Source organism: Haliotis rufescens, unplaced genomic scaffold (assembly GCF_023055435.1).
Source record: "Haliotis rufescens isolate VD_foot unplaced genomic scaffold, xgHalRufe1.0.p SCAF_6, whole genome shotgun sequence".
Lineage (NCBI taxonomy): Eukaryota > Metazoa > Mollusca > Gastropoda > Lepetellida > Haliotidae > Haliotis > Haliotis rufescens.
The window spans coordinates 6,881,233-6,893,284 of NW_025964334.1; positions in this window are offsets into that span (position 1 = coordinate 6,881,233).

Genomic DNA, 12,052 nt, shown 5'->3' on the forward strand with positions numbered 1-12,052 from the left:
ACACGCCGTGATATAACTGGAATACTGTTAAAAGCGGCATTACAGAGATCAGACAGACAAGCGTTAAACCCCACTCACTCACTCACTCACTCACTCACTCACTCACTCACTCACTCACTCACTCAGAACCACATCAAGGTACAGGCAGACTTTTGATCTGGGAAGGGGTTGACGGGGTCCTTAGCTGATTTTGCCCTTGGACACCACGGCAACGAGACAGGCAAATCTAGAAATCTAAAATTCTAGAAATCTAGAAATACCAGTGTTACTAGCTTGCAAAGATACATAACAGTAACAATGTTAAACATTGTGTGGTAAAAATCAGGCTAAAAAAGGCTTACACTTGAAACGATACAGCAAGGTGACGATACATATCATGATACATAGGTAAAGATACGCATTCTTATGTCAAATCGGATGGAAACTTCTTGACATTTCAGAGCAAGTTCAAAAGGAAAAGCTGGCTGTAGACACATGTTCACTGGGCTATATTTAGTTGGCAAATTACAACACATTTTGCGATGTCTGACTGACAAAAACAAAAAGGATCATTAAACAAGTAGTAAATAATTTATTTCAGCAAATGTATCGTCTAGAAAAAAACGTATCATGTATTGTATCGCCACATGAAAACTCACGATGTGCCAGGGTATCGTTTCACCCCTATAAACACAAGAAAACGCAACTCATAAGTTTATGTAATACTTAAAATGCATTATGATATACAAATCTATGCGTAGTAGAATCTTTGGCAGTTTACCGGGCACAGCCCGGACTCTACCATCCAACACCACTTGGCGATCCTTAGGGAAACTTACACGTCTTTAGGGTCAAACACCCCTTGTCGATCCTTAAGGTTAAGGTTAGGGTTAGGGTAAGGGTTAGCCTTAGCCTCCAATTCTCACACGTCTTTAGGGTCAAACACCCCTTGGCGATCCTTAGGGTTAGGGTTAGGGGCTAGGGGTTAGGGTTAGCCACAAATTCTTAGCTTTCCATTCCTCGAGACGAGCTGCAACACAGTCCAGAGAGGGCGTGTAGACGTGCTTCACGGCATCAAGGAAGGCCAGGGACTGTCCACCTTGACATGCCCTAGCGACAAAAGCTTGCCTGATTTCCTGGAAGGGAAGATGGGTTCTTTCAACTGCATTCTTCATGAATTTGTAAAAGCCTTTCTCAAAATCGTTCCCAGCTTGCTTCCATTTTTCCCAGTGCTGGAGAGTGAAAAAAAATGCTTCAGGGTTCTGCATCACTATGAATATTGACAATGATTAAAACTAAATCATAAAAGTAACAATATGTTATGAAAGGAATTCACAATGGTTATCCAGCATACTTGAATTTGTGTTAAATAAATAAAATGCAACAGTAATGAAGCTCAAACTTGTTACTGTGACTCTTCAGTACTTCCTGAAGTACACTTGATTCAACAAAGTATATATGGAACACTGAAGCTTCTTACACCACCATTAGGTTACCTTGGTGACGAGCAGAACACACGAGGTGCACGCTGACAACAGCATCCTTCCAGCTCCCTGGAATGGAAGAAAGGTTCTTGCAATTCTTGTCTCACCCTGATCTGCTCTCCATCCCAGTCATTGTCAGTCAGATTCCTCATCCAGAGACGGCCATAAACTCGCAGCAGAGTGATGTGAGATCGGATCATGTCTTCCCATGCTTGAATGTGGAACTTTTTAAACTCGAGTTTTGTCGATGTTATGAAAATAATTCACAGTGGTTATCTAGCTTGAATTTGTGTTATATTAATGAAATGAAACAATAATAAAGCTCCTTGTTTCCTGGGCACTTCTTCAGAAATTGGATTGCTGGCAACATGGGAGGAGAGCTTCTTGGCATTTTCTTCTCATCCGAACTGCAGATCCATTTTTGCAACATCTGTGTGGCTTGGCAACACAGTGCATGCTGAGGTGCACACTGACTGCCCACGTTGGCATGCAAGGGAGGGTGTCCTTGTTCCCTTGAAAGGGAGAAAGGTTCTTGCAACGGTTTTCAATCCTTGTCTCACCCTGACCTGCTCTCCATCCCAGTCATTGTCAGTCAGATTCCTCATCCAGAGACGGCCATAAACTCGCAGCAGAGTGATGTGAGATTGGATCATGTCTTCCCATGCTTGAATGTCGAACTTTTTAAACAGGAGTTTAGTCAATGAACCTGGGTTTTTTATTCACATGAAGGTGTATCAGGCTCCAGGAAATACAAGGTCCTGGTTTTGTTCTCACTTCTGACTGTGACTCTCATGAAGCACACAGACTTGAACAAAGCACACAGACTTGACCCGAGCACACAGACTTGACCAAAGCAAGCAGACTTGACCAAAGCACACAGACTTGACCAAAGCACACAGACTTGACCAAAGCACACAGACTTGAACAAAGCACACATGGTACCTCTCAATCTTCATTACCCTGTTAGGGGGCACGGGTGGCCCAGTCGTCTAAGGCGCCGCGATTCGCTGTGCAGAGTTGCGTCCCTTGGGCACGCCAGAAAACTATGATTGTGGGTTCGAATCCCGGTTCACCCCAATTATGTTTCTAGGTTTGTCAGCACCATACCTGTGCTCGTGGGTTTCACCGAAGTGGTAAACGTCTGAGACCTGCATCACTTCGGGCTTTCCTCCCACATTAAGCTGACAGGCCCCGATATAACTGGAATACTGTTAAAAGCGGCGTTAAACCAAACTCACTCATTCACTCACTATTGTCTTAATGAGATGGTCTTTCATCCAAGTGCTAGCCACTGTGGTGGCTGCTCCAATGTGAAATGTGTGTCCTCTGTACTCTTGGCATTTTCTATTTTGTCTGTTTTTGTCTAATCCTTTGTGAAGGATTTTATTGTCTCATCCTTGTCTTGAGCTCTGCATTTATCACCTTGTTCTCTGAGTTTTGTTTCAATCTTTTCTGGCCTTCTCATATCAGCTGATGAGAATGAACAAAGCCAAGTTGGAATACCTAGTTGTCTTGACATTGCAAATAAATCTTTCTGAGCAGACTGCCAGAATGGTGGAGTTCCTCTTGTAGGTTTCCAGAAGTCGTAGCCTTTATCTTTTTTAAATATCTCATATCAGCTGATGAAAATGAACAAAGCCAAGTTGGAATACCGAGTTGTCTTGACATTGCAAATAAATCTTTCTGAGCAGACTGCCAGAATAGTGGAGTTCCTCTTGTGGGTTTCCAGAAGTCGTAGCCTTTATCACCTGTAAGATTTTCAGAAGTAACATTTCTACCATGTCACTGGTCCCTTTCACATTTTATCAAAAACATTTGACATAACTTGTTCAACTTCAGAAAGATATTGAGCAAAACATATGGAGTCAGTGTTTTGAGCAAATCGATGATCAGCGTTCATGCGGCATGTTTGTCAATAACGTGCAAATGTTATTGTCTCTTCACAATCATCACGGAAGGTAGGGACCCTGATGGGAACAAAACTGGAAATGATCTTGCTTCATTGCTTTTGTCTGTGAGGACTCGGACAGAATTATTTTCCTCAGCAGTGCAACACAGGTTATCTCTTCCAAATGTTGATCAAGAACTTCTTGGCCAATATCAAGAGGTTGTAGACAGGTACTCATGAGAAATCCATGCTATTTCTCAGACTTCTTTTTCATGCTTCTACATCACTAGAATATTGACAATGATTAGAACTAAATCATTATAAAAGTAACAATATATTATGAAAATAATTCACAGATGTTATCAAGCTAACTTGAATTTATGTGTTATATTAATAAGATGCAACAATAATAAAGCTCCTAGTTTTCTGGACACTTCTTCAGAAATTGGATTGCTGGCAACATGGGAGGAGAGCTTCTTGGCATTTTCTATTTTTGTCTAATAATAATAATAATAATAATAATAATAATAATAATAATAGTAATAGTACAATACAATTGGATTAACCCAACTGATCAATCATCGATTATGTAATCAGTTAAATGACCGATTCCTAAAAGTAGATGTCCTTCTCTAACGGTACATTTTTGATTATTTTATTGATTGATTTTTCTACATTCATGATCATCATGGAAGATTGGGGACATTTCACATGTGACAACGTTGTCAAGGAAGGATGTTATTGTCTCATCCTTGTCTTGAGCTCTGCATTTATCACCTTGTTCTCTGAGTTTTGTTTCAATCTTTTCTGGCCTTCTCATATCAGCTGATGAAAATGAACAAAGCCAAGTTGGAATACCGAGTTGTCTTGACATTGCAAATAAATCTTTCTGAGCAGACTGCCAGAATGGTGGAGTTCCTCTTGTGGGTTTCCAGAAGTCGTAGCCTTTATCACCTGTAAGATTTTCAGAAGTAACATTTCTACCATGTCACTGGTCCCTTTCGCATTTTATCAGAAACATTTGACATAACTTGTTCAATTTCAGAAAGATATTGAGCAAAACATATGGAGTCAGTGTTTTGAGCAAATTGATGATCAGCGTTCATGCGGCGTGTTCGTTGATAACGTGCAAGTGTTATTCTCTCTTCACGATCATCATGGGAGGTAGGGACCCTGATGGGAACAGAACTGGAAATGATCTTGCTTCATTGCTTTTGTCTGTCCAAACAGGGACAGGACTTTTTTCCTTAGCAGTGCAACACAGGTTATCTTTTCCAAATGTTGATCAAGAACTTGTTGGCCAATATGAAGAATGTATGTGTTATATTAATAAGATGCAACAATAATAAAACTCCTAGTTTCCTGGACACTTCTTCAGAAATTGGATTGCTGGCAACATGGGAGATGAGCTTCTTGGCATTTTCTATTTTTGTCTAATAATTATGATAATAATAATAAATAATGATAAATTATATTAATATAAATGATGATAATAACAACAACAAAAATAATAATAATAATAAACAAGACTCGTCAGTGAATAGAACTTGTCCCCACTTCATGGCTGTCCAGTGTTATTCTCTCTTCCCGATCATCATGGAAGGTTTGGGACCCTGATGGGAACAGAACTGGAAATGATCTTGCTTCATTGCTTTTGTCTGAGGACTCAGACAGAATTATTTTCCTCAGCAGTGCAACACAGGTTATCTTTTCAAAATGTTGATCAAGAACTTGTTGGTCAATATCAAGAGATTGTAGAGAGGTATTCATGAGTAATCCATGCTATTTCTCTTCTTTTTTTTCATGGTTCTACATCACTAGAATATTGACAATGATTAGAACTAAATCATTTTAAAAGAAACAATATATTATGAAAATAATTCACAGATGTTATCAAGCTAACTTGAATTTATGTGTTATATTAATAAGATGCAACAATAATAAAGCTCCTAGTTTCCTGGACACTTCTTCAGAAATTGGATTGCTGGCAACATGGGAGGAGAGCTTCTTGGCATTTTCTATTTTTGTCTAATAATAATAATAATAATAGTAATAGTACAATACAATACAATTGGATTAACCCAACTGATCAATCATCGATTATGTAATCAGTTAAATGACTGATTCCTAAAAGTAGATGTCCTTTTCTACCGGTACATATTTGATTATTTTATTGATTGATTTTTCTACATTCATGATCATCATGGAAGATTGGGGACATTTCACATGTGACAAAGTTGTCAAGGAAGGATGTTATTGTCTCATCCTTGTCTTGAGCTCTGCATTTATCACCTTGTTCTCTGAGTTTTGTTTCAATCTTTTCTGGCCTTCTCATATCAGCTGATGAGAATGAACAAAGCCAAGTTGGAATACCGAGTTGTCTTGACATTGCAAATAAATCTTTCTGAACAGACTGCCAGAATGGTGTAGTTCCTCTTGTAGGTTTCCAGAAGTCGTAGCCTTTATCTTTTTTAAATATCTCATATCAGCTGATGAGAATGAACAAAGCCAAGTTGGAATACCAAGTCGTCTTGACATTGCAAATAAATCTTTCTGAGCAGACTGCCAGAATGGTGGAGTTCCTCTTGTAGGTTTCCAGAAGTCGTAGCCTTTATCACCTGTAAGATTTTCAGAAGTAACATTTCTACCATGTCACTGGTCCCTTTCGCATTTTATCAAAAACATTTGACATAACTTGTTCAACTTCAGAAAGATATTGAGCAAAACATATGGAGTCAGTGTTTTGAGCAAATCGATGATCAGCGTTCATGCGGCGTGTTTGTCGATAACGTGCAAGTGTTATTGTCTCTTCATGAACATCACGGGAGGTTGGGACCCTGATGGGAACAGAACTGGAAATGATCTTGCTTCATTGCTTTTGTCTGTGAGGACTCGGACAGAATTATTTTCCTCAGCAGTGCAACACAGGTTATATTTTCCAAATGTTGATCAAGAACTTCTTGGCCAATATCAAGAGGTTGTAGACAGGTATTCATGAGAAATCCATGCTATTTCTCAGACTTCTTTTTCATGCTTCTACATAACTAGAATATTGACAATGATTAGAACTAAATCATTACTAAAGTAACAATATATTATGAAAATAATTCACAGATGTTATCAAGCTGACTTGAATTTATGTGTTATATTAATAAGATGCAACAATAATAAAGCCCCTAGTTTTCTGGACACTTCTTCAGAAATTGGATTGCTGGCAACATGGGAGGAGAGCTTCTTGGCATTTTCTATTTTTGTTTAATAATAATAATAATAATAATAATAATAGTAATAATAGTACAATACAATACAATTGGATTAACCCAACTGATCAATCATCAATTATGTAATCAGTTAAATGACCGATTCCTAAAAGTAGATGTCCTTTTCTACCGGTACATATTTGATTATTTTATTGATTGATATTTCTACATTCATGATCATCATGGAAGATTGGGGACATTTCACATGTGACAAAGTTGTCAAGGAAGGATTTTATTGTCTCATCCTTGTCTATAGCTCTGCATTTATCACCTTGTTCTCTGAGTTTTGTTTCAATCTTTTCTGGCCTTCTCATATCAGCTGATGAAAATGAACAAAGCCAAGTTGGAATACCGAGTTTGTCTTGACTTTGCAAATAAATCTTTCTGAGCAGACTGCCAGAATGGTGGAGTTCCTCTTGTAGGTTTCCAGAGGTCGTAGCCTTTATCTTATTTAAATATGTCATATCAGCTGATGAGAATGAACAAAGCCAAGTTGGAATACCGAGTTGTCTTGACATTGCAAATAAATCTTTCTGAGCAGACTGCCAGAGTGGTGGAGTTCCTCTTGTAGGTTTCCAGAAGTCGTAGCCTTTATCACCTGTAAGATTTTCAGAAGTAACATTTCTACCATGTGACTGGTCCCTTTCGCATTTTATCAGATGCATTTGACATAACTTGTTAAATTTCAGAAAGATATTGAGCAAAACATATGGAGTCAGTGTTTTGAGCAAATCGATGATCAGCGTTCATGCGGCGTGTTCGTCGATAACGTGCAAGTGTTATTCTCTCTTCACGATCATCATGGGAGGTAGGGACCCTGATGGGAACAGAACTGGAAATGATCTTGCTTCATTGCTTTTGTCTTTGAGGACTCGGACAGAATTATTTTCCTCAGCAGTGCAACACAGGTTATCTCTTCCAAATGTTGATCAAGAACTTCTTGGCCAATATCAAGAGGTTGTAGACAGGTATTCATGAGAAATCCATGCTATTTCTCAGACTTCTTTTTCATGCTTCTACATCACTAGAATATTGACAATGATTAGAACTAAATCATTATAAAAGTAACAATATATTATTAAAATAATTCACAGATGTTATCAAGCTGACTTGAATTTATGTGTTATATTAATAAGATGCAACAATAATAAAGCTCCTAGTTTTCTGGACACTTCTTCAGAAATTGGATTGCTGGCAACATGGGAGGAGAGCTTCTTGGCATTTTCTATTTGTGTATAATAATAATAATAATAATAATAGTAATAGTAATAGTACAATACAATACAATTGATTAACCCAACTGATCAATTATCGATTATGTAATCAGTTAAATGAACGATTCCTAAAAGTAGATGTCCTTTTCTACCGGTACATTTTTTGATTATTTTATTGATTGATTTTTCTACATTCATGATCATCATGGAAGATTGGGGACATTTCACATGTGACAAAGTTGTCAAGGAAGGATGTTATTGTCTCATCCTTGTCTTGAGCTCTGCATTTACCACCTTGTTCTCTGAGTTTTGTTTCAATCTTTTCTGGCCTTCTCATATCAGCTGATGAAAATGAACAAAGCCAAGTTGGAATACCGAGTCGTCTTGACATTGTAAATACATCTTTCTGAGCAGATTGCCAGAGTGGTGGAGTTCCTCTTGTAGGTTTCCAGAAGTCGTAGCCTTTATCACCTGTAAGATTTTCAGAAGTAACATTTCTACCATGTGACTGGTCCCTTTCGCATTTTATCAGAAACATTTGACATAACTTGTTAAATTTCAGAAAGATATTGAGCAAAACATATGGAGTCAGTGTTTTGAGCAAATCGATGATCAGCGTTCATGCGGCGTGTTTGTCGATAACGTGCAAGTGTTATTCTCTCTTCACGATCATCATGGAGGTAGGGACCCTGATGGGAACAGAACTGGAAATGATCTTGCTTCATTGCTTTTGTCTGTGAGGACTCGGACAGAATTATTTTCCTCAGCAGTGCAACACAGGTTATCTTTTCCAAATGTTGATCAAGAACTTCTTGGCCAATATCAAGAGGTTGTAGACAGGTATTCATGAGAAATCCATGCTATTTCTCAGACTTCTTTTTCATGCTTCTACATCACTAGAATATTGACAATGATTAGAACTAAATCATTATAAAAGTAACAATATATTATGAAAAAAAATCACATATGTTATCAAGCTGACTTGAATTTATCTGTTATATTAATAAGATGCAACAATGATAAAGCTCCTAGTTTCCTGGACACTTCTTCAGAAATTGGGATTGCTGGCAACACGAGAGGAGAGCTTCTTGGCATTTTCTATTTTTGTATAATAATAATAGTAATAGTACAATACAATACAATACAATACAATTGGATTAACCCAACTGATCAATCATCGATTATGAAATCAGTTAAATGACCGATTCCTAAAAGTAGATGTCCTTTTTTACCGGTACATTTTTGATTATTTTATTGATTGATTTTTCTACATTCATGATCATCATGGAAGATTGGGGACATTTCACATGTGACAAAGTTGTCAAGGAAGGATTTTATTGTCTCATCCTTGTATTGAGCTCTGCATTTATCACCTTGTTCTCTGAGTTTTGTTTCAATCTTTTCTGGCCTTCTCATATCAGCTGATGAAAATGAACAAAGCCATGTTGGAATACCGAGATGTCTTGACATTGCAAATAAATCTTTCTGAGCAGACTGCTAGAATTGATGAGTTCCTCTTGTGGGTTTCCAGAAGTCGTAGCCTTTATCTTATTTAAATATCACATATCAGCTGATGAGAATGAACACAGCCAAGTTGGAATACCGAGTTGTCTTGACATTGCAAATAAATCTTTCTGAGCAGACTGCCAGAATGGTGGAGTTCCTCTTGTGGGTTTCCAGAAGTCGTAGCCTTTATCACCTGTAAGATTTTCAGAAGTAACATTTCTACCATGTGACTGGTCCCTTTCGCATTTTATCAGAAACATTTGACATAACTTGTTAAATTTCAGAAAGATATTGAGCAAAACATATGGAGTCAGTGTTTTGAGCAAATCGATGATCAGCGTTCATGCGGCGTGTTTGTCGATAACGTGCAAGTGTTATTCTCTCTTCACAATCATCATGGAAGGTAGGGACCCTGATGGGAACAGAACTGGAAATGATCTTGCTTCATTGCTTTTGTCTGTGAGGACTCGGACAGAATTATTTTCCTCAGCAGTGCAACACAGGTTATCTTTTCCAAATGTTGATCAAGAACTTCTTGGCCAATATCAAGAGGTTGTAGACAGGTATTCATGAGAAATCCATGCTATTTCTCAGACTTCTTTTTCATGCTTCTACATCACTAGAATATTGACAATGATTAGAACTAAATCATTATAAAAGTAACAATATATTATGAAAATAATTCACAGATGTTATCAAGCTAACTTGAATTTATGTGTTATATTAATAAGATGCAACAATAATAAAGCTCCTAGTTTTCTGGACACTTCTTCAGAAATTGGATTGCTGGCAACATGGGAGGAGAGCTTCTTGGCATTTTCTATTTTTGTCTAATAATAATAATAATAATAATAATAATAATAATAATAATAGTAATAGTACAATACAATACAATTGGATAAACCCAACTGATCAATCATCGATTATGTAATCAGTTAAATGACCGATTCCTAAAAGTAGATGTCCTTTTCTACCGGTACATTTTTGATTATTTTATTGATTGATTCTTCTCTATTTATGATCATCATGGAAGGTTGGGGACATTTCACATGTGACAGTTGTCAAGGAAGGATGTTATTGTCTCATCCTTGTATTGAGCTCTGCATTTATCACCTTGTTCTCTGAATTTTGTTTCAATCTTTTCTGGCCTTCTCATATCAGCTGATGAAAATGAACAAAGCCATGTTGGAATACCGAGATGTCTTGACATTGCAAATAAATCTTTCTGAGCAGACTGCCAGAATGGTGGAGTTCCTCTTGTGGGTTTCCAGAAGTCGTAGCCTTTATCTTATTTAAATATGTCATATCAGCTGATGAAAATGAACAAAGCCAAGTTGGAATACCGAGTTGTCTTGACATTGCAAATAAATCTTTCTGAGCAGACTGCCAGAATGGTGGAGTTCCTCTTGTGGGTTTCCAGAAGTCGTAGCCTTTATCTTATTTAAATATCACATATCAGCTGATGAGAATGAACAAAGCCAAGTTGGAATACCGAGTTGTCTTGACATTGCAAATAAATCTTTCTGAGCAGACTGCCAGAATGGTGGAGTTCCTCTTGTGGGTTTCCAGAAGTCATAGCCTTTATCACCTGTAAGATTTTCAGAAGTAACATTTCTACCATGTGACTGGTCCCTTTCGCATTTTATCAGAAACATTTGACATAACTTGTTCAATTTCAGAAAGATATTGAGCAAAACATATGGAGTCAGTGTTTTGAGCAAATCAATGATCAGCGTTCATGCGGCGTGTTTGTCGATACTGTGCAAGTATTATTGTCTCTTCACAATCATCATGGAAGGTAGGGACCCTGATGGGAACAGAACTGGAAATGATCTTGCTTCATTGCTTTTGTCTGTGAGGACTCGGACAGAATTATTTTCCTCAGCAGTGCAACACAGGTTATCTTTTCCAAATGTTGATCAAGAACTTCTTGGCCAATATCAAGAGGTTGTAGACAGGTATTCATGAGAAATCCATGCTATTTCTCAAACTTCTTTTTCATGTTTCTACATCACTAGAATATTGACAATGATTAGAACTAAATCATTATAAAAGAAACATTATATTATGAAAATAATTCACAGATGTTATCAAGCTAACTTGAATTTATCTGTTATATTAATAAGATGCAACAATAATAAAGCTCCTAGTTTCCTGGACACTTCTTCAGAAATTGGATTGCTGGCAACATGGGAGGAGAGCTTCTTGGCATTTTCTATTTTTGTCTAATAATAATAATAATAGTAATAGTACAATACAATACAATACAATACAATACAATACAATACAATACAATTGGATTAACCCAACTGATCAATCATCGATTATGTAATCAGTTAAAAAAGTGTAGGTTTCCGGAAACCTTCCGGATACCTTCCCATTTTGGATCCGGCCCGGATACCTTCCGGAAACCTTCCAAAAATAATGTCAAAATTTGGGGGGTGCATTTTGTTCACTTAAGTGTGAAACATATAAAAAAGTTATCTTGAAAATACCAAGAGATTTGAAGGTTGCTGAAGGCATTTGGAAGGTATCCGGATGCAAATTTTCTTCATGTATTTTTTAACAATAAATGTGTCAGTGTGGGATATCATTCAACTGCAGTGATTTTCTGAGTCATCACATTCCTCAATATCCTCAGTAATGTTTGAGATTAAATCAGTACATATAGTGTAACTTCATAAGGAGTAAACACTAAAACAAAAAAACTTCCCCCCTCTG